Below are 22,341 nucleotides of genomic sequence, written 5' to 3' on the forward strand. Positions count from 1 at the left end.
GTTCAAGTGTGATGAAAACACATTTTCCCAGTTGTTGGCAAGCCAACACAATGTACCAAGGTAATCTAACCCTCAGATCTTGAAGTAGGAGCTTTCTCTCTGCTGTGAAGTCACAGATTCTCACAGAGGAAGTCACTGAGAGACAGTCTCTCTGTGGGAGACAGTTGGAACAGTGCAATCTCCTGTCGGTGTTTCTGGGGAGACAACTGGCCTCAGTGAGGGAGGCCTACAGAATTTGGAAGCCAACTAGGCAACTAGAAACCAGTTAGCCTCTCACTCTTCTTTCCAATTTTTAACATTTTAGAAAAAGCATCCATTTTTTTTTTTTCCTTTTCCCCTTTTCCCCCTCTGTGGTAACCTGATGGACTCAGCTTCCTGGAACCAAAGTTGTGTTTCATCATCATTTTTTTTTCCCCCGTCACTGACAAATCTAAATCTAGGTATATTTTTAAAAAAAAGGAAAACAGGAACATTTGAAGGGATAAATGCATCACAACACAACACTGACAAAATCTGATGAAAAATCTCACTCTTTTATCTATGGAGAAATTAGTTTTATCATCAGGAAAGCATTCTCTTTTCATTTTCTGAAAGGTGCTTTTTGACAGACCCTTTGCAGTGGACGTCACACTCACAAAACTTGCTGTCACAGGGCTATTTGAATATGGTGACAGGCTCATTATCATGTTGAAGACTCCTGACAACACTGCAGAGGGGAAATGGGCAGGGCTGCCAATCAGCTGTTGAAAAGGCTGTGGTTGAAATAGGGTTTTTTGTTCTGAGAACACTAGTACAAATTGACTGCATTAATTCTTTTTATTATAGCCGCGCACACTGTGGTTAAGGGCTCGGGAGGGTTTTCATTATCAAGCCCTGTTTTCAGCAGGTTTATTAGCTGGCCATAAAAATTTGTTCCCAGCTGAAATTTGGCAGAGGTGAAAGCCGTTTCCTATAAGGTTTAAGTGTGTGTGTGTGTGTGTGTGTGTGTGTGTGTGTGTGTGTTAGTTTTACTAACAGTTAAAAAAAAGGCCAAAAATGAAATTTGATCAGCAGGTGGACAGAACTTCTGAAGTCTTACTATAATTCAGTGATCGTTCTGTGTTGGAAGAATAATTCAAGCTGATAAATTATGATTGTGATTTGGGACATCCAAGGCTCTCTGATCACAGAGAATGAAAGAGACCCTCTCTGATCACAGAGAATGAAGCAAATCGTTTTTCACAGCGCTCGTCTCGTTTGTCATCTGCTTCTGACTTCACGATAAAACAATATGTGCTTAAAAGTCAAGTTATTTCCCCAATATTTCCAGTGACTTCACCATTCACCACTTCACCAGGATTTTGCTTATAATAGTGGTGTCAGAGTTTTCATTTTTGTGGGTATGTGTGACCTTTTTCTTTTTTTTTTAAGCAAGGGAAGAATGAACTCACTAGAGTATCTAAGATACTATTATTCACGTAGTGTTCGAATACAACAAGAGACAACCAAAGGAATTGTAAACTGACTTTTTTTCTTACTTTGAGCCCTGTGAATGTGGGTATGACTTGGTATTTTACCTAAGTCTCTACTTTAAGGGCACCAAAAAAAAAAAGATGATCAAATTCTTACGTTCACATAAAGCAAGGGTCTTTCTCTTCATAAGTTTTGTATAACTGTTTCTAATGATCTCTGTTTCTGTTCAGTGCCTGTGTTACTTCCTGGTGGTAAGACATTTCAGGAACCCACCCACAAGAGGAACATTAATTCTCTTCTGCGGCTTGGTGTATTGCAGCATTTACACACTTGATTAGACTCTGCTCTGGTGAAAAAAAAATTAGCATTCTTATATAAGAACCAAATTCTCCCCAGGGGATGACTTAGCTCTTGGAGGTAATAAGTCCCATAGGGGAATTTTACTTCCCTCCCAGAGTTACTCCATTCTGACTTAACTCACTATGTCTTAAATTTGCTTCTCACAGTGCTATCTTATATCCATACATACCCGATGAGCAAAATTATTTGGCATCCAAACATGTTTGGGAAAAGATACCTTTTTTTCCTATTTTTATATTTAAGAAAACAGAACCCTGAAATGCCCACTGTCAGCTCATTGGTTTATGTGCCAATGTTTCCCTGGTGTCTTAGTTTCATTCCTTCGTTTATTCATTGACCCGCTTAACAATGGTGTATTAACTGCCTCTGTTGTTTCAAGCAGGATTCTAGGTGATGAGGACCAACAGTGAACAGGAGGTGAAGGACTTTACTGTCTAGCCGGTGGGGGGAAGGAGGGTTGGTGGTGGGAAGGAGGGTTGGTGGTGGGAAGGAGGGCTGGTGGTGGGAAGGAGGGTTGGTGGTGGGAAGGAGGGTTGGTGGCAGCAAGGGGGCATGGGAGCACGTGGGTGGAGTATCTGATCCAGTTTCGGGTTGTTGAAAAAAGTGATATATAAGATGATATCAGAGTAATGCGCACCTGGTGAAAGATAGGGGACAGGAGAACAGAGCTCCACGTAGAGAGTCCATTGATGCAAAAGCTCAGAGGCCTTGAGAGAGTTTTGCTCTTTGGAGGAAGTGAAAGTTGCTAAGTATGGCTAAAGGCTCATGGCCAGTACAGAGGCAGGCTAGTCATGTTGAAGATGGAGTCAAGGTCTTGATATTGAAGGATCTTGAAATCTCGTTAATGATTTTAGACTTTGACTGAAGTTAATGAGTTTTTGAAGGTTTGGTCCTTGTTTTGCATAGGATTAGATGTATGTTTCAGAAAGAACTCGGTAGCTACATCTTGGAGAATGAAGGAATGAGCCAGTGGTGTTGCCTAGACTTGCTGTCACTTTTAAGGTTGCATTTTGTTCATGTCCTTTATTCTGTTTATTTCTGTGATCTTTACCCAATCAAATTCAAAAGTAGGAATTTTTATTCATATGATGGTAATACTCAAGCTCATGCTCATTCATGTGCTTCTCAACTCCAAAAGTTATCAGAGCCTATTCCAAATTGGCTTGTAGCTTGAGTCCTTAAGATCTGATCCTGTCAGGCTCAATGGATTATTTGTATTCACAGAGTGGTCACTGTGAGTGTAGAAAGGGCACGGATTAACATTTGTGGCACTAGACTCTAAGATCCTTTCCAACTCTAAGAGTCCATTATTCTAATCATAAGGATATCGTATGCAGATTAATCAGTATATCTGAAGAAAGTATACCATCAGGCTCTAGGTTTATTGTAAAGTTCATATTCTATGAACATTGTAAAATAATTATCCTCCTACAGGAATATATAATATGTTTTCCAGAGAATCATACTCATGCTAATGTGATGAAGTTTTCACATAATTCCAGGCACACCTTCTATTCTGTAAATATAAAAGAAAACATAGGACTGTTTTCATTTCCCTAATATTTTAAACTTTATCACCCAGTATAAGGAAAAAAAACCTTCTTGATCCGTAGAGCATATCTCACAATTATCAAATAATAATTTAGATTGAACAAAACTGTACTAACGAAGCTTCCATACTAGAGAAAATAGTCATTTGCCTGTCTTTTATTTCTTGACAGGATAGCCCTCATTGACCGTAATGCTTATGCCGTTACTATACTGAACATTTCCACTTTCTTCAAGTAAACGTGTTGTCAGAATTCTAGGTTTCTGTCCAGGGATTTGGGAAAACATAAGTTACCTAACCAAAATAAAAGCTTTCATACCTTTATATAGATATTGCTTCCTACATTTATTTCTTAACCCTTCACAGCAAAGTTGAGTTCGTTCTTCTTAAAGCTGGCACTGTGCTGTAAAGAAAAGCATTCCACTAGATGGAGCAGAGTAGAAGGAGAACTAAGCAGGAGTGGGATGTGTAGACAAGCTGAGTTGGCATCTGAGAAAGCGAGGACCAGCCACAATGTGACCAGCATGGAAAGGAAGGGAATGTGGGGGTAAGGTTGCATGGCAGCTAGAGGTAGAGGGAAGTGGTAAAAGAGGAAGCATTATGAGTGATCAGGATGTTTGTGAATAAAAAAGAATGGCACCTGGGAATGAAGGGACTTCCAGTTTTAAAATCCATAGCCACAAACTAGTTATTTTTGTATGGATTAGAGACATTTTAGTTCTTAGTGGCATCCACAAGGAACAAGTCGTTCTATATGAAATCATACCATGAAAACCCAATGTAATATCCCAGTTCTGGGAACCAGTGCCTTGGAAATGGGTTAGAAAATCTACTCTTGAGGATTTCCTTGACCTTCAATATATATTAGTGGCCACAAACGCACTGCTTTTCTCATGCTTTAAGTGTTTTAGGCTCTAGCCGGGTCACTGGGCACAAAGATATGGAAGAAGAAAGCTTAGCTTCATGGAATAAACTTACGGTACAGCATTACTGCTTTAGCTACAGGCTACCTGTCTCTCCTTGCCCTGACTCTGTCTCAATATTAGTAGCTCTTTTACCGCCTCTCTTGAGCATCAGCTGATTATCACTGCTTTTGCCTTGTGGAATCACACAGAAGTTTATATTGATACTTTCATGCATGTGAAAGTGCTTCCTTTTCCCTCCTTCACACTTTTCCAGGCTAAGTATCTTTAATTCTTCCCTAAAATAATTTTCAGGCCCCTTATCATTCTGGTTGCTTTTTTTGAAATTATTTTTTACTTAATAAGTAAAAATAATCATAAGCGTCTTCTTAAAAGTATGGTTCTCAGACCTGTAGTGCTGATGTTTTACGACTAAATACTGACCACCAGATCTGTTGGATCCCTTGGATATTATAGAAGCTCTTCCCAGACCACTGATACTGTTAACCTTCTTGTCAGCTCTAATCCTCAGGTGTTTTTTCATAAATCATTATCTAGTTTTGATTCCCTTAGCCTTTAGTACTTAACTGACTTTTCAGCCTAATCGTGAATTTTACTTCTAGCCTTATTAGATTTTTTGAAAAATATCATCTTGAATTGGATCTTATAGAATCACTTTGTCATCCTGTATAACCTATACACATCTTCTTTGGCTCACCTGTAAATACTATAATAAATTTGCGATCTTTGTCTTCACGCCATTGTAACTAACATTGAGTAGGACTCACCATAAAAATTCCCAATCCACCTCTGGAGTTCTCCTTCCTTGTAAATTGACACCAATTCATTAATACACATAATTTGAGTATGATAGTACATCCAGCTGTGAGTTCACCTAACTCTAATGTCATTCAGCACAAACTCTCCTATATTTACTATCATCCACCCCACACGTTTCTGTCTTGTCCACAGGATTTTCATGGTGATTTTGTTAAGTATTTTGTTGAAAGCACTGTCAAGGTGTCTGTGGAATTCCTGTCACCTACTAGGAGAGTAACCCCATCAAAGAAGGGTATGAGGTTTTTCATGGTAGGACATGATTTGACCTTTAAGTTTGTTTTTTGGGTATTTTTCCATTTTAAAAGGATTAACTGTTCATTATAGGAAATGAATGTGGATAGTGCAGAATAGGAGGAGGAAAAAAAATTCACCACCCAAAGGCAACTACTGTTTATATTGTGTGGTTGAGTGTGCATGTGGTTGCTTATAGGGCCTTGAACCTAATTCTCTCTAAAATTTAGTAAGGGATACACATCAGGATCTGTAGCTTCTAAAATCCTCTGTTTCCCCTTTCTGGAGAGTCTAGACATGTTCACATCTATAGATGGGGTGCTTCTAGTTCCCTGGTTTCTCAAAGATTAAAGAAGCTGCATCGTTAGTTTCATAAGGACCCTTTCCTGGTAGTCTGGTTGTGATCTCCTTGGGTCTAGCATTTTGACTTTTATTAAAGTGTGTAAATGCTCTCTTATTATTTTATTTTGTGGTGTATTCAGTTTCACCCTGCCCTGGTTAGAGGAGCATTTTGTTTGATGGAGGAAACAGGCAAAAGCAAACAAACAAACAAACACAAAAGCAACAGCAATATAGTTTACTGTCACTTGGTCATCTGTTCCTGTTACATTATTTTACCAGCCAGGGCACTTGGTTGCGATCGACAGAAATAGACTTTAGTGAACTTAAACCGAAAAGGAATATACATAGGCAGGGAAATCGGTAGCTCAACAGTCAATGGGAATGCTAGAGAAACAGGCTCAGGAAATGGGCAGTGGAGTGACTGGACCACAGCCAAGTTCATGTCCGGGAACATCCCCTAAAGGACGCTGCTGTGGCCACCACAGGAGCTGCTCGCACCAGGTACTGGAAGCTGCTGCACTGGCCCTGGAGTGACTTCTCAGCAGTCCCTTCTTTGAATCATATTCCCTATTAGGAGATCAGGCAGGGGTTCTGATTGGCTGAGCATGTACCCACCCCCTACTGCTGGGGTTCAGGTTAGCAAATTGTCTGGAGTTTTAATTGTCCTATGTTGGGAGTTGGGATTCTCCTCTTCCCCAAGATTCACACACTAGTGGATGCTTGAAATATAAGTGGCTGGTACCAGCCGTTGGGAAATAAGTGCATACTTACTATAACCATCATTCCTGAGCAAATGGAAAGCAAGACAATGAAAACAAACTAAAAGATATTTGGTACTTGGACATCCTTTATAAGCCTTGGCTAGCTTGGGAGTATGTGTTTCTCATTTATAATTTCTTTTTGATTTTTTTTTTCCATTTTTCTCTTCTTTTACTTCTATTTGTTTTTGTGTTTGTTTTTTTAAAATTTAAATTTGTGAAAGAATGGCCTGCAGTGGGGATGGCGTATTAGAAAGTTTCTGGGCTAGAACCAAAGTGTACTTGGGTCTGACTTTTGACTGTACCACTTAGTAGCTTTGAGCCTTGAATAAGCCATTTAGCCTCTCGGAGACTCAAATTCCTCATCTATAAAATGGAAATAATAGTACCTACTTTGTAAAGTAATTGTAAGAACTAAAGAGAAAATGTTTCAAAGGATTTAGTGTATAGCAGAAGTTCAATAAATGGTAGCTTTACATTACTGTTAGCCGCATTGGGTTCTGAAGATACCGTATTCTTTTCTTCCCTTTTGAGATTGTTAGCAATTTATAAGAAGAATGTAAAGGCTAATTAATTCTCTAAAGCCTGACTTTCTTATTGGAGTCAGCTCTGTTTTTAATCTTTCAATTTTTCCATTTTGAAAGCAAATTTAGAGCAAATACAATTTTTATTTTTATTTCTCTGTGATCCCTTTAGTCACACATATATTTCATAGTTATAATCATAGTGCATACATTATTTCTTACATATACTTCTGTAGCATTCTTAAATGCCATGTCATTAAAAAATCAGTGTTATCATTCACCTAATTATTTGCTTCATGAGGGTCATTTGTTGTTTTCCCTCCATTATATATGTGATCATCCTATGTAACTTTATAGCATTTTTTTCTTCTTTTTTTCTTTTTTTAAAAAATATTTATTTGGTTGCACCAGGTCTTAGTTGTGGCAGATGGGCTCCTTAGTTGTGGCTTGCAGGCTCCTTAGTTGTGGCACATGGGCTCCTAAATTGTGGCATGTGACACACACATACATACACACACATACATACACACATACACATATGTGGGATCTAGTTCCTTGACCAGGGATCGAACCCGGGCCCCCTACATTGGGAGCACGGAGTCTTAACCACTGCACTAACAGGGAAGTCCTGCATTTTTCTTCTTTTGCATCATTTCTTTTAAGATGATTCCATGAGGAAGGGAAAACTGGGTCAAGTTGTATGGGCAGTTTTGTAGTTCTTAATATGACATAATTATCTCTCTGAATTTTTTTACATCTATGTCTATATATACATATCTTAGAGTTTAAGGTATATGGCTGTGCATTGCCTCTTTCACTATTGTAAACTGCAAGATTACATGACCACTTATTCTTGAGATTTCTTTCACTTCCACACCCACCAATATTTCTACCAACAGCGCTTCTTTAATGTAAAGAATGGCACTGTTAATTCCCATAATATTACCTCTTTCCTTGAGACATGACATTATCAGCAAGCTAGTCATGAATTTAAACATTTTTTAGACCAAAAATATGATAACGATGCCCATTATGCATTGAGAACTGCAGCTAGTTTCATTCATTCATTCATTTAATAAATACATGTTTATTAGCTACTAGGTACCAGTTGCTCTGTTGAGTTCTGGGGATAAGATGAATAAGGCATGAATCCTGTCCCCAAAGAGTTCAGTCTATATGAAGGACAGCAAGGAATAAGACAACAAGAATTGGGATATTGTATGTATGCAGAATGTGCAAACAAAACACCAAGAAGGATGGCCTGATTTAATCTTGGAAAATTAGGGAGGGCTTATTGCAGAGGTGACACCCATATCTCACCCTAAAGGACAAGGAGGAGTTAGGGAAGCAGAGAAGGGGATGTGAGAGAACTCCAAAGAGAGGAAGTAGAATCTATGAAGGAGAACGGCACCTTTATGGGACCACGTGTAGTTCAGTTTAGGATCTCAGAAGGGAATGATGAGAGATGAAGCTGGCAAGACAAGCTGGGTCCTGCTGAAGACTGACCCTAAAGAGTATATACCTAAAAAAACACTAATTCAAAAAGATATGTACACCCCCGTGTACATAGCAGCCTTATTTTTAATTGCCAAGATAGGGAAGCAACCTAAGTGTCCATCAACAGATGAATGGATAAAGAAGATATGGTACCTATATACAATGGAATACCACTCAGCCATTAAAAAAAGGACAAAATTTTGCCATTTGCAGCAACATGGATGGACTTGGAGGGCATTATGCTAAGTGAAATGAGTCAGACAGAGAAAGACAAATACTGTATGATAGCACTTGTGTGTGAAATCTCAAAAATACAACAAACTAGTGAATATAACCAAAAAGAAGCAGACTTACAGCTATAGAGAACAAACTAATGGCTACCAGTGGGGAGACAGAAGGCAGGAGGGGCAAAAGAGGGGTAGGGGAGTAAGAGGTGCAAACTATTAGGTATAAAATAAGCTTCAGTGGTATATTGTGCAACATGCGGAATATAGCCAATATTTTATGATAACCATAATTGGAGTATAACCTTTAAAATTTGCGAATAATTATATTATATACCTGTAACTTATATAATATTGTACAGCAACTATATGTCAATAAGAAAAGAAAATCCTCAAAAAATAAAAAAAAAATTTTTTAATTAAAAATAAAGAAAGATTGTCTCTAAAGAGTTTCCATTTTATCCAGACAGTAGGGAAACAAAGTGAAGGGTTTAACCTGGGGGCTGATATGATTAGATTTCCAGTTTTAGAAAGATCGTCGAACTATATATAGTGTGGCCAAGGGCAAGGCCAGTTGCAAAGATATTAGTTAGGAATCTGCTGCAGTAATCCCGGGTAGAAACAATGACAGAGTGAAATCAGAGATCAGTCCTGTTGGGAGAGAAGAGAACAGAATCTGGAGGAGGAAGGTAACGCAGTGGACAGAACGTGATGAGAGGGATGCCAGGCAGGGACCTACACAGGCATCTCTGACTTAGGCCACTGGGTCAGTGGTGCTGCACTAGAGAACCCAAGATGAGGAGCAGTACTTGGGGATGAAGTGGGAGAGGGATGCATATAGCTTTTGCCATGCTGATTTGAGGTGGGATGGATGAGCAAAGACATCCAGGAGGCAGAATGGATCTTCATCTGGGCTGATGAGATTCTGGGAGCTGTCAGGGTACAGATGATAATGGAAGCTGTGGGGAAATTTCTTTAAAACAGAAGAGTGAGTTCAGGACAGAATCCTGGGGTTGCTGATACTAAGTCAAGGAGAGGGGAAGGGGAATCTATAGGAAATTAAGAAGATCAGAGAGGTGGGAGGGAAATCCAGGAGAATGTGGCATCACAGAGGCCAAGGAAGTGGAGGCTTAAGGAGGGAGTGGTCAAAAAAAGTGAAAAGCCATTGAATGTTCAATTAAAAGAACTGAAAAGTACTTTTGGGCTTGATAACAAAGAGGTCAAAGCTGAACTGGGCAAGAGCAGTTTTATTAGAATGGTGTGGGCAGGAATCAGGTAGTGGCACTTTGAGGATTGCATGGAATGGGTGAAACAGAAGTAAGGAGCATGGACAGATGTCCCCCCATCTTGACATTAAGGGAGGAAGGGAGGGGAAGGTAGAATAGTGGCTACAAGAAATGTAATAATAACAAAAAATAATGGAGTTATTAACCATGTCATTCATGTACTCTTCTGAGCACTCTGTATGTATGTTTGTGTGTATGTATGTGTGTGTGTATGTGTGTGTCTGTGTGTACGTGTGTGTGTGTGTATGTGTGTGTGTGTATGTGTGTGTGTATGTGTGTGTGTGTATGTGTGTGTGTGTGTGTATGCTCATTTGATTCTTGCAACAACCTTATAAAGTAGGTGTTATTGTCTTCATTTCACACATGAGAATACTGAGATACAGAAGTTAAAAGGCTTTCCCGGAGGTCACGTAACTTTTAATTACAGGAGCTGGGATTTGAACCTGAGAAGTCCACTCCAGAGTTCAGATCTTAATCGTTAGAGAATATTGCCTCTGATATTACCATCTCTAGCAACCCAGAATTTTGTTTAGGGAAGCATGATGTTCTCAGGTGAAAAAATCAGAAGCAAGATGGTATGGTAAGTATGAACCTCATATAGAGAACAAATGTTAATATAGATTTTTTTTTTTTTTTTTTTTTTTTTTGCCTATAAAACCACAGTACAGAGTTTGCCTAAGTGTAGTTAGGACCAAAGTGACCAAAGGATGCTGTGGGGACATTCTCTATGTGATAAGGATTGATAGGTAGGGTGGGCTCGGTTTAGAGAGACGTTGAGAGACAGCTGAGGTAGTTTAGAATTAATGTTAACAAACAGCGGGGAGCCAGTATGTGTTCCTAAAAAAGGACCAAAGCTATTATTTTTATGAATTCTAATCCTGTAGAAGTAGTCAGATCAGATGAGAGGGGAAAGAGACAGATGTCAATTGTGCTAGGCTGGGAGACAGTTCCATCGGCCCAGGTATAAGGTGCACAGCGTCTGGTTGAGGGTTGTAGTGTGTGCAGAGAGGCAGTTCTGACAGAGTTTGTGAAGAAAGGATGGAGGGATTTGGTGAGTGTTTGAATGAGAGTTGGGCGGGGGGAAGGTGGGGAACAATTCAGTAAGACTCAGTTATTTCACAGAAGCAAAGTAGGAAACCAGTGGGTGGAAAAAAACGGAATTGGGACATGTGGAATGGAAACTGGTATGAGAAGAAATAATCCACCAAACACATATTTGTTGGGTGCTTTCTCTGACCTGTGATCCGAGCCCTCTCATAAGTACTGAACATGGATTCAGCATGAGTTGAGTTCAGATATGCTGGGTTTCAGGTAATATTGGGGTATCCAAATCAAAATGACTCAGAGCAGTTAAAACCACAAGGCTGGAGTCTGGGTAAGAATTTCAGGGACCGAGTTATTAACTTGAGAACAGTAGCCTAAAGATGAAGGTTGGGTCTTGTATGGATTCAAGTAGAGCCTTGAAAAAGAATGTCATTTTTTTCTTGTGTCTCTGTGTGAATTTCCACGTGGTATTGAAGGCGGGTATGCCGAATATTCATTTCAGAGTATATTATCTGCTCCAGATAGGGCGAAAAATAATGTCTTGATCACCTGCCATCAAATATCTCATGGCACTTTTTTAGAGTTAGCACTTAGACCCCAGGGTCATGGCCAGAGTCTACTGTAAGTCATTGTTTCTTACTTCTGGGAAATTTTGACAGGTTTCTTAGAGGTCTGGAATTATTTCTGTTCTAAACTGTCTCCTATTATTAGACACTGTTAAGTATCTGAATACTTTTTCATCTTTGCAACGATAAGTGAACACAGGAACAGAAACTCACAGTATTGCTAGAAATGAGCAAAGGCAAGTTTCTATTCATGGTTCTAGGAATTTATTCCTCTTTAGATTGTTAGTGCTTAGCACCCTATTGCCTATGATTTATGGGAGAAAGAGACCAAGGCTGGCCTTTGGTGGTCACTCATGGGGTTTTTATATCTCTCTGGGCTGTTTTCTAGGTCTTAGTGGAAACTATATTGACCTCGCATATTTTGGGGAAAGGGAGAGTGTTTCAGATCTTTTGCAAATAATAGTAGTCTGGGAATATGGACTTGGCTAGTAGAGTTTGATTTATAAATGATGCTCCTGCTAGAACAGTACATTTGACCACGTGGATATACACCCTTGAGCACAATAAATGTATACTCTCTATGTAGACCTGCCTTTGTTATATACTGCCTTTGTTACATATTTGTTTGTGTTTCTGTGCATTTTGCTATACATGCACACAAAAGTTATTTATGGCCATCCCAGCATGCAGAGATCCTAGCAGATCCTCAATATATTTGTCATATTGAGTTACTATTAACTTTAGCATCTTTCTGTCTGTTAATGAGACATGGGTACCTTTTCAGAACTATACGGTCTAGTGACCCTTGTAAGGTTATCCTTGTAAGGATTTGTAAGCATCTGACTAGTTTTCAGATGTCTTGCTTCCTTCCCTGTACCTTCCAAAGTTGGTAAAGTAACTCTTCAATTTCCTTAGACACTCAATAGCAGAGCTTTGTCCCTGGCACCTTTCCTGCTCTGTCAGAAGAACAGGGGCAGGGAATCTTTTACATTAGTACTTTCTGGCCTCATTGTATGGATGTATTGCTCATAGGATGTAGGAATTTAGCTAGATAATAATGATATCATCTATGTGGGTAATGTTAATCTATATAATGCTGCAAACAAAATCTGCCCTGTTCCCTGTTCTTAAAAGGTAGAGTTAATTGATTTTGATGGATGTCAAGTTTAGTCATAAGTTGCATTGAACTGTGACTATGAAAGTTAATGTTTTGAACTCCTAGGAAAAAAAAAAAAGAATAATATTGTTAAAATGCTATCTTCTACAGGAGGGATTTAGATTAGTTTACATATCTTTAAAAGTGCCAATCTCATCTAGAAATATGGAAATTCCTTTCAAATATACTAGTAATTTATTTATTTTGAGACTTCAAAAGGCTCAAATCAATGTAGAGCATATTGAAAAAGAGAAACCTGTAATCAGAGTGATTCATATGCATCTAAATTTCTTCTTCAGGAAAAGTCTGACCTTATAAATTGAGCTTACAAGATGCAAACACCAATAAAAAGCATGGCCTACTAAGGAAATGATTGTGTGCACTATTTTATGGGAATAATATATATAAATATATAAATATATTTATATATTTTATAAATAAAACTATGTATTATATAATTTCTTACATTTATATTATATTTATATATAATTGTATATTATAAATATACATATTTTTTCTTTGTGTTCCATCAGAGCTATTTAATAGAAGGGAGAAACACACATTTCTCTTAATATCATAGTGAACAAATTTTCCATTATGTATAGATCACTTTAATATGTTCAGGGAATTTCAGGTATAGGGTCTGTGCCCCTAAAGGGCTGTTGATCTAGTTGAGAAGGATCAAAGAACACCTAAAAGGAAATATAACAATTCTCAGGAGCATAGAAGAGGTCCTGTATAAATAAGCCAGACACTAGTTATCAGAGTTGAGTTCCTAACTAATTAAAGATGACCAGAGTGTTTTAAGAAATCTTTTAGAAGTGGACTTTCTCCCATTCTTAAAGAAATGTTAATTCTTAGAACTTCAGAAGTCAAGAGGAAAGACCTTCCACAGAAGAGTAACTGTGGCCAGTTATATACAGGTGTCACTTAAGTCACAGGTCTAAGTGATTTTCAGGGTACGGTAAGTATCATTCTGGCTCAAATCAAGTTTTGGGAAAGGCAGAATTTGGAGATGAGGATGGAGTTGATAAGGCCCAGATCGTGGAAGGTGTTGCTAGAATTCCAGGCCAAATACGTGCACTGTATCCTGTAGACAGTCGACATCAATTAAGGCTTCTGTGCCTTAAGAGAAGTGATGTGTTTAAGGGAGAAGCGTGGATGGAGGGAAGGCATGGAATCTAGTCAGCACATCACTGTGGATTTTTCAAGGGTCGAACAGTGAGGATCCACACGAGAGTGATGGCAGTAGGCCTAGAAAGAGATGGACTTGAGAAGCATTTCAGAGGCAGAGTTCACCCCCCTCAGAGCCTGACGGGATTTGGGAATATTATTGGAAGGAGTAATAATCACTTCATCAGAAAAATCAGTGGAGCCGTCCACTGCAATTGATTAATCCTTGTGTGCCATCAATCTCTATTTCTGAACAACAGAGCCAAGATGACTTGGGAGAGTGAAATTTTGTCTTCTGTGGTTGGTGACCTGCCCCCAAATGGCTTGATTAATAATGAGACATTCTGCTTCCTCAAGATGACAATGAGGGAATGGCATTGTTGAGAACTTCAGGTGTTGACTAGAGATGAGAACTATCTGAGGGAAGCCTTTTTTCTAAGGGGCGTGGCTTTATCATAACATTACCTGGACGTGTGGGTTAAGGTCCTTCTGCATCTCCTTTCCCCTCACCTGGTAACAACACACAAGGCTGCGACCAATGGTATATTTGATTGGATGTATGGAATAATTACTGTATGTGGCCCTCAATATTGTACCTCTTTGTCAAGCCTTTTAAGCACGTATCACTAGGATGTATCTTTTAGTACTATATGAGGTAGGCAGGCATACTTTTCCAATGAAACTTAAAGAAAAGAAAATTATTGAAATTGAATAATACATTGGATTTTTGCCCAACTGGATAGGGTAGGTCAAGGTTAGTGCTTTGAGTGCTTTAGACTAGAATAAGTATGCAAAATTTTATACATAAATCTCACTTATATGCCACTTACAGTGAGTTTCTGCTGTGGATACATATCCAGGGCTGCTTCCAGTCTAATCCATATTCATTGGCTGATGTAAAAGCAAAATAAGATGGGAGTCTTCACTGGAAAACACCCTGCATCTTGACATCTGGTGTCCAAACTTTATGTCAATATTGATACTATCTCAAGGAATAGCAGATTTCAGATTGGTGAGCCAAACGTGTTTAAAGATCAGTCCTCTTTTCTGCATCATTCAAAATACTGCTCTGCCTTGAACTATTTTCTGAAAATGGAGGATATTTCAGTAGATGTTCCAAATGGTAACTATAGTCACAGATCAAAGGACCATGGATGAGAGGAGATAACTATCTTATAAAAGTGTACATTCTTGTAAATATTTATATGTTTTGTCCTTGAGGTCAAACACTGTCAACATTTTCCTAGGTCACATATAAGTGATTAAACTCCTTATTCACTTTGTGCCAGAGTGTAATGTGAATGAATTAGAATTAGTGAAGGAAGGATTGACTTATATTATTTAAGTAATTACTCCACCCCACCAAAGTACACACTTACTGTCAAGAGTAGGCCTCATTAGTTCTTTTTCTTGGTTCGACATTAGCTTGGTGGTGTGTCCTTGTCCAAACTCTTTGAGAATAAGAACAATTGAATGAATGAATATAAAAGACTGAGTAGGACTTTCTGGGGGCAGCATAGCATTTAAACTGGCAAATTGGCTCTGTGATGGGCTGATCTAAAATGTATTAAATAGTGATGGTTTACAATTAGAGCTTTATGTATATTAAGTCATTTCATCCTCAAAATTACACTAAGGATTAGGTGCTATTTTTAACCCATTTTGTAGATGAGAAAATTGGGGAACAAAGATATTAAGTAAATTGTTCAGAATCACATGGGTACATTACAGGGCTGGGATTCAAACCAGAAATTGACTTCCCAGCCCAGGCTTTTAAAGACTATATTCTACCATCTGTTACTATAGAGTAGAGCATTCCTAATTATATGAAAAAAACCAATTCTACATGTATGAAGAGCTTTTTTAATATCAAAAGGGCTTATTCTTTAATTTTTGAAACGTTGGGAAGGACCATGAAATGAAGAAGGTTGTATGCTTTGGATCTTCTTGAGTCAGTGTTACGTATTCAAGGTTTCTCTAATTCAAATTGAATGAGCTTTTCAGTTTAAAAACATTTTTAGGTATTTTACTGACTAGATATTGTGAGTTAAATTTGACTCTCTGCTAGCCACATATATTGGGTGTTCTCTGTGGATTATTCAGTTATCAGGTCATTCTGGGTATCTTTTAACTCTTCAACTAAACAAACCACTCTGTGTCGTGAAAGATGTAATTGAATTTTGATATTAAGCTCAAAAAAGATCATTGGGAAGCTGAAGATACTTCAGAAGAAGGGCCCAAATACATTGCAAATTATTGTTTGTGGTCTTTTGTCCTCTGTCACCAGTCATGCCTTTCAGAATACAGAACTCCTGCTTGGCATTAGCTAGACTCTTGCAGGAAAAAGTTAATGTCCTACCTCTAAAGCTAATATAGCTGCCATATAAGGTGCATGAAACTTATTTGGCAGCCAATGACGGTGAGAGACCTTAATTCCTATTTCTTTGAAGAAGGGAAACAGGAACAATGGTGATCATGGGCTTTTTGATGAATTTGTTACCACCATAGAATGAAGGCGGTCCCAAAAAGTTCTGATATTTTTTCTTTTTTTCTTTAGATAATACTTCAGAATGCATCACTTGACATTTTGTATTTCATATTTTCTATAAATTTCTGATTATAAGAATCTATAATTTCTATAATTATCTTCCTCTCTCATACACATGAGCATGTGTATACACACACACACAATCAGAACGGTATGATATTAGGAAGTCTTTCACTTTTCTGATTTGATAGTGTTAGACATTTTGTAAAGTCACTAGACAGGAAAACAAGGAAAATAGCTAAGGACTCATATATGGCGTGGCCTATTTATTCCTCATTGGATTTTGTGGTGCTGCATGTCTTGTCAAATGAATTGGCCACCATGAGCCTCAAATTCTGATAGATCCTAACGGGTTCTACTGAATGTGTTTGCCAGTAAATCACTCGTCCCAAGGAAACCAAAGTGACCTGTGTCAATGGCACGGCTACTCTCAGCAGACTTGGTTGTTGACCCCAGGCCACCCATCTTTCCTGAGTACCTACATATATCTCTCCTTGAGAATTTCTGCTGGCCTACTGTTTACTCAAGTGCGTTGAATTTACAGTGATCACACTTAACCTTACACATGTAATGTAAAGAAAGCAAATCCCACTAATATTTTAGTTTTATGGTCTACACTGGATCGAGGTGCAAAGTGTGAGGGCCCATAGTTTTGAAAATGATTTTCATCAGCTTTCTAAAATGCTGTGAAAAATCAGCTTCATATTTTATATATCAAAATGCTTAAGGACTTGAACTTGCATAAATATTCTAAAAGGTTTTAAATGAAAGTGAGCCACCTATATATATACATATATATGTGGGAGAAGTTATATACATATTCTTTACTTACATATATGTAAATCAGGTGATGTCCATGTGTAAGTGTTTAGCCGAGCAAAATCAGACTTGGTGCTAAAGGAGGCTAAGGTTGCAGACTCAATTCCTATACAGCCTCTTTAGTTAATTCTGTCCTTAATTCATAGATTGAACCCCTGACCCTTGGTCATATTTTGTGTAATATCCCAGCTGGTCCAAAAAGGCAGAGTGAATGAATGAGTGCAACTCACCCCACTATTGGGAAAACAAGCAAATTTATCAGGGTAGATCCATAATGTATCTGTTCTTTTGAGGGCAAGTTTAATTTTACTCTCACATTCAATGTGATTTTGATATTACTATGTAAGTCTTGTTAAAATATGTAAATAGGGCATTTGCTAAACTGTCTTTATTTAGTGCTCTTTTTTAAGTGATCATAAAATTTTAATGACTATTATTACTGATACTCTAATAAGTACTTCAATGAATTTTTTGATGGTTAAATATAATTTGTATGCTACTCCAGAATCTCAATATGGGTATTTTAATATTGAAACATTACTGTAAAATATTCATGCCATCAGCCTTCCATATTGCTATACCAAAGAATAAATGCATGTTGATTTGAACTTAAATCTTTCTGACAGTCAATGGTTTGGGTATCACAGAATCTTGTAATGCATTAGTCATTCAGCTGAGGGAAAGGGACCTGCATTTTCAGAGTACTAATAAATTGATGTTAAAAACCATTTTATTCTAGCCAAGAAGTCTCCTGCTTTATAGTCTAATTTTGGACATAAATGTGGGTTACTTACATAGAGAGATAACCTTAATCTTTCAGTAGCAACAAGTGCCGGGTGAGGTTAAGGCCAAGAGTTGAGCATTTTTGTTATCAAAATGTTATTGGTCTAAACTTAAGGACCACAATATGTGATCATTGCTGAATGTTCAAATAATTGGCATTCTTTTGAATTCCGCTCTGTGATATTATGTTTGCTCACATTGTAAGTCTCCTACACCCCGGAAGTTTTTTTTGTTTTTTTTTGTTTTGTTGTTGTTGTTTTTAAAGCAGACCAGCAATTAGTAGGAAAAGTTTCCTCTCCTGCGCCTGTCATTAGCTTGAGACCAAACAAAGCAGTTCATGAGATTGCGTTCATGCTATTTATGTAGACATTAGACACAGGAACAGGTTTTTAACAATATGACTGCTTGGGCTTTATGTTTCACAGCATGAAGCATTTTGTTGATGCTTTATCAATAGTGTCACCTATTTATAAGCTTCAGCCACTGTTCTTTTAGTGACATTCTCAAGTGGTCTCCAGTTTGGTCAACATCAGCCACTCAGATGCACTTGTGTTCTGTTGCTGGAAAAGTTACACGGGAAGATGCGAGCTTTAGCTAAGGAAAGTCTGAGAAATTGTTAGAGGTAGGAAAGTTCACATATAATTAACGTATTATAGCAAACATTGAAGACGTTGAAAAGAAACAGATCAGATGAGTTTTATCTTATAAAGATGTCATTTGACAGATACAGAACAGTAGTCTTGCTTGAAAAGATCTCTACATACACTGAGAGTCTTATATTCCATCAAAAGGAGAAAAAGAAAAAAAAAACAAAAAAGCCCTGAGGTGCCAGGAGATCCCTGTGGGGGGAGAGCTGTCTGTGCGTGTATCTCAGGGAATCTTTGGGGGACATTTATCCTCATCTTAGAGGTAGAGGGAAGATTTTAAAGTTCAGAATATTTCTGCCACCTTCCTCTTTCCTCCCCTTGTGCTTACTTCCAGGCAAAGGTGAAAACCTGCTTTATATCCCCTGTGTCTAATAGAGAATCTACATCAAAAGCAGGAAAGTGAGAGAAGAGAGAGGAAAGTGAGGAACAGAGATCAGCTCGTTGCTTTGTGGCAGGTTATAAAATCAGCAAAGGCCTTTGCAGACCCAGGAGCCAGACAGAACTCACAGGAGTAGAAGTAATCTGTTAACAAATGCAGGCCAGTTGGCCACCCCAATGACTGCTGTTTGTCAATCACAATAGGTACAATTCTAACCTATTTGCATTTATAAACAATATGGAGAAAGTGCTAGATGGGATGAAGGGGAAAATAAAAGTCAATCTTTCTAAAATTTTTCACGTGGCATTTTTTGACTTGGGAAGGATTACTGTGAAGAGGACATTTGGCAAACCTGCATTTTCTATTTTTTTATACCCATTTTCCAACTGGTTCAGAGAAGAACATACTTTTATAAAAACTGAAGTATAGGTGATTTACAATATTATGTTAGTTTCATGTGTACACTATGGTGATTTGGTATTTTTACAGATTATACTCCATTAAAAGTTTTTACAACATAATGGCTATAATTCCCTGTGCTATACAGTATATCCTTGTCACTTAACTATTTTATACACAGTAGTTTGTATCTCTTCATCCCATACCCCTAATTTGCCCCTCCCCCTTCCCTCTCCTCTTTCATAATGACTGGGTTATTCTATCTGTGAGTCTGTTTCTGTTTTGCATATACATTCATTTGTATTGTTTTTTTAGATCCCACGTATAAGTGACATCATAGTGTTTGTCTTTCTCTGTCTGGCTTATTTCACTAAGCACGATATTAACTACCAACCTGTTGGTAGGCTTTCAGTGATAACAAAAGCCACTCACACAGCAGGTTAGGGTAACTCTGTGGGAGTTACAGTCTAGAAATCTACAGACACACAGTAGTGGAGCCAAACCCCAATACAGTAAGTCCCCTACATATGAACGAGTTCCTTTCCTAGAGCGCGTTTGTAAGTCCAATTTGTTCATAAGTCCAACAAAGTTAGCCTAGGTACCCAACTGTCACAATTGGCTGTATAGTACCTTGCTGTAATAGGTTTATAATACTTTTCACACAAATAATACATAAAAGACAAACAAACACAAGAAATAAAGAAAACATTTTTAATCTTACAGTACAGTACAGTACCTTGAAAAGTACAATAACACAGTATTGATACAACAGCTGGCATATAGGGGTTGGCATCGAGTGAACAGGCAAGAAGAGTTACTGACTGGAGGAGGGAGAGAAGGTGGGAGATGGTAGAGCTGAAGGATCGTCAACAATAGGAGACAGAGGGCAAGCTGCAGTTTCACTCACGCCATACGTGATTAGACATGCGAATGCACGTTCACATCTTTGAAAGTTCGCAACTTGAAGGTTCGTGTGTAGGGGACTTACTGTAGACTTTCTTCTGTGATCATCCACTGCAGCGACCCTCTAGTAACTCCTGACACAGTAGAGCTGCTGGCCATAGACACTGGATCCCTTTTCGGGGGTGAAATGCCTTTTCCTGGCTGTAGAAAGTAAATTCATGGCTCTTCTTATGTGTTCAGACTGGCTTGAGACCCTGGCTTTAATAGACAAGGTCTGTAGGTCTTGAGGCTCATATTCTCCCTTTCCTCATCTGGGTAACAATAGAGTGATGACAGGCATTAAAACCTAGAGAGGATATAAAGGTCCATCATAATAAGGGTAGATTAGTGTATATCACAATGCCGTGTGCCAAAAATGGAGGTGAAGTTTCTGTCTCAGCTCATTACTCTGAAATCCCATAAACTGGGGTCTACTCTTTAGCCAGCTGGGTTTCTGAAGCCAAGTCATTAACAGGGCTTGTAATCAAGCTGGACAGTTACTTTAAAATGTGGGCAAACAAGTCCAGAGGTAAGGAAATAAACCAGGATGAGCAGAATAACTTGAGCCCACCCACTTTGGCAGATCACAGAGTGAGCTACACAGCAGAAAAACATTTTATGCCTGAGAACCTTAAAGTATAACCCTAAAAAAAAAGTGCTCAAAGAGTCTAGATATACTTTTATTCTTTGTAAACAAAGTTATTTCAGAGTGATTTCCCTGAAGGTTGGCATTACCCTGCCTAAAAGTTTGTGGTCAACAGAAGTCTTTTGGGAAAAGTCTTTAGCCACTTTGACGTAGAAAGTCAACGGCTTTTCCGAAATGTGACAGGCTCGTAAACCCCAAACAGGTCTGAATGGAGTAGAGGGGTGAGAGAATCAATTCTCCCTGTCATTCTAGTAGTTAAAAATATTGGAAACTATCCTCCATCAGTGCCTTGAATCTTTTATTTTCTTCCTTTCAGACTAAGCCACCTATAATAATTCAGCAGATGTTACAATTAAAGCCCACGGAGAGGTCTGTTCATTTATCTGGGCTGTGGGTTCTATCAAACATCCCTCAGTCATTTTCCATAGTCAGTAATTTTTTTTTTTTTTAACCTGGCAATGATGTCAACTTCAGTAAGTTAAGATGCTATGCTCCCTTTGCTGTTTATGCTTCAGTGCCTTATTAAATGCACCAGCTAAACAGAAAATGTGGTATAAATATGTTTCATGAGTCATTTAAGGATTCAGCCAAGAGACATTGCAATTGACTTTTGAGTCCATTTTTAGAACAAACTCTTTCAAGACTCTCCTCAACGGGAATACTTCCCCCTGTACTAGAACTGACAAGGCTGTATGCATTACTTTATTTTGATACTGACATTTAAACAATAAAATAAAGCCATTTAAAACAAATAGTAGTGCTTTAAGTGTCTGGGCTGTCAAGACATCAAATTATATAACTTGGAAAAAATCAGAATTCATTGTTAATGGTATGCACTTAACACAAAGGGTCGCTGGAGTACTCACCAGATACATATTCAGCTACCATGTTGGCGCTAACAGGCTGTATTCCTTTAGATAGAATTGACTATATTCACTTAAATGGACTTGACTCAAGTACAATCACTGTATTCAAATGTCAAAAAAAAAAAAAAAAGAGAGAAAGAGGATGTCACAGAGGGTCACAAATTATGTTGGATTTTGACAGATTGTCGCCCTGCTTTACAAGAGCGGTAACATCTCATTTGTCACCGTTTGATCTGTAAGTGCGGGAATGGGAGCGGAAGACCCTCCATCTCCGCCACAATTTAATCGCTCTGAGGCCGACAGTGGTGGTGGGAGCCACCTGCCCGTGCACTGCACTGCTGATCTGTTTTAATTTAATCGTCCGTCAGCTGGATGAAAGCATAAATCGTCTCTCTTTGATCTGCAAAT

At 38.3% G+C, this 22,341-nt stretch overlaps 1 protein-coding gene and 1 long non-coding RNA gene across 4 annotated transcripts in view; one reads left to right on the forward strand and one right to left on the reverse strand.

Moving 5' to 3' along the window:
* The window catches only part of ESRRG (estrogen related receptor gamma), a 435,178-nt gene that overhangs the window by 309,061 nt on the left and 103,776 nt on the right, over nt 1-22,341 (forward strand). The window lies entirely within an intron of this gene.
* LOC103007584 (uncharacterized) overlaps nt 20,582-22,341 on the reverse strand; it is a 44,357-nt gene continuing 42,597 nt past the window's right edge. The window contains exons 4-5 of one of the 2 annotated variants that reach the window (XR_449546.2): nt 21,934-22,032; nt 20,582-20,728 (exon numbers count right to left, since the gene is read on the reverse strand). This is a non-coding gene — a long non-coding RNA (uncharacterized LOC103007584). The remainder of the gene's footprint in view (nt 20,729-21,933; nt 22,033-22,341) is intronic. The other variant, XR_009007729.1, reaches the window with a different exon arrangement.

The sequence above is a fragment of the Balaenoptera acutorostrata genome, chromosome 1 (assembly GCF_949987535.1).
Source record: "Balaenoptera acutorostrata chromosome 1, mBalAcu1.1, whole genome shotgun sequence".
Lineage (NCBI taxonomy): Eukaryota > Metazoa > Chordata > Mammalia > Artiodactyla > Balaenopteridae > Balaenoptera > Balaenoptera acutorostrata.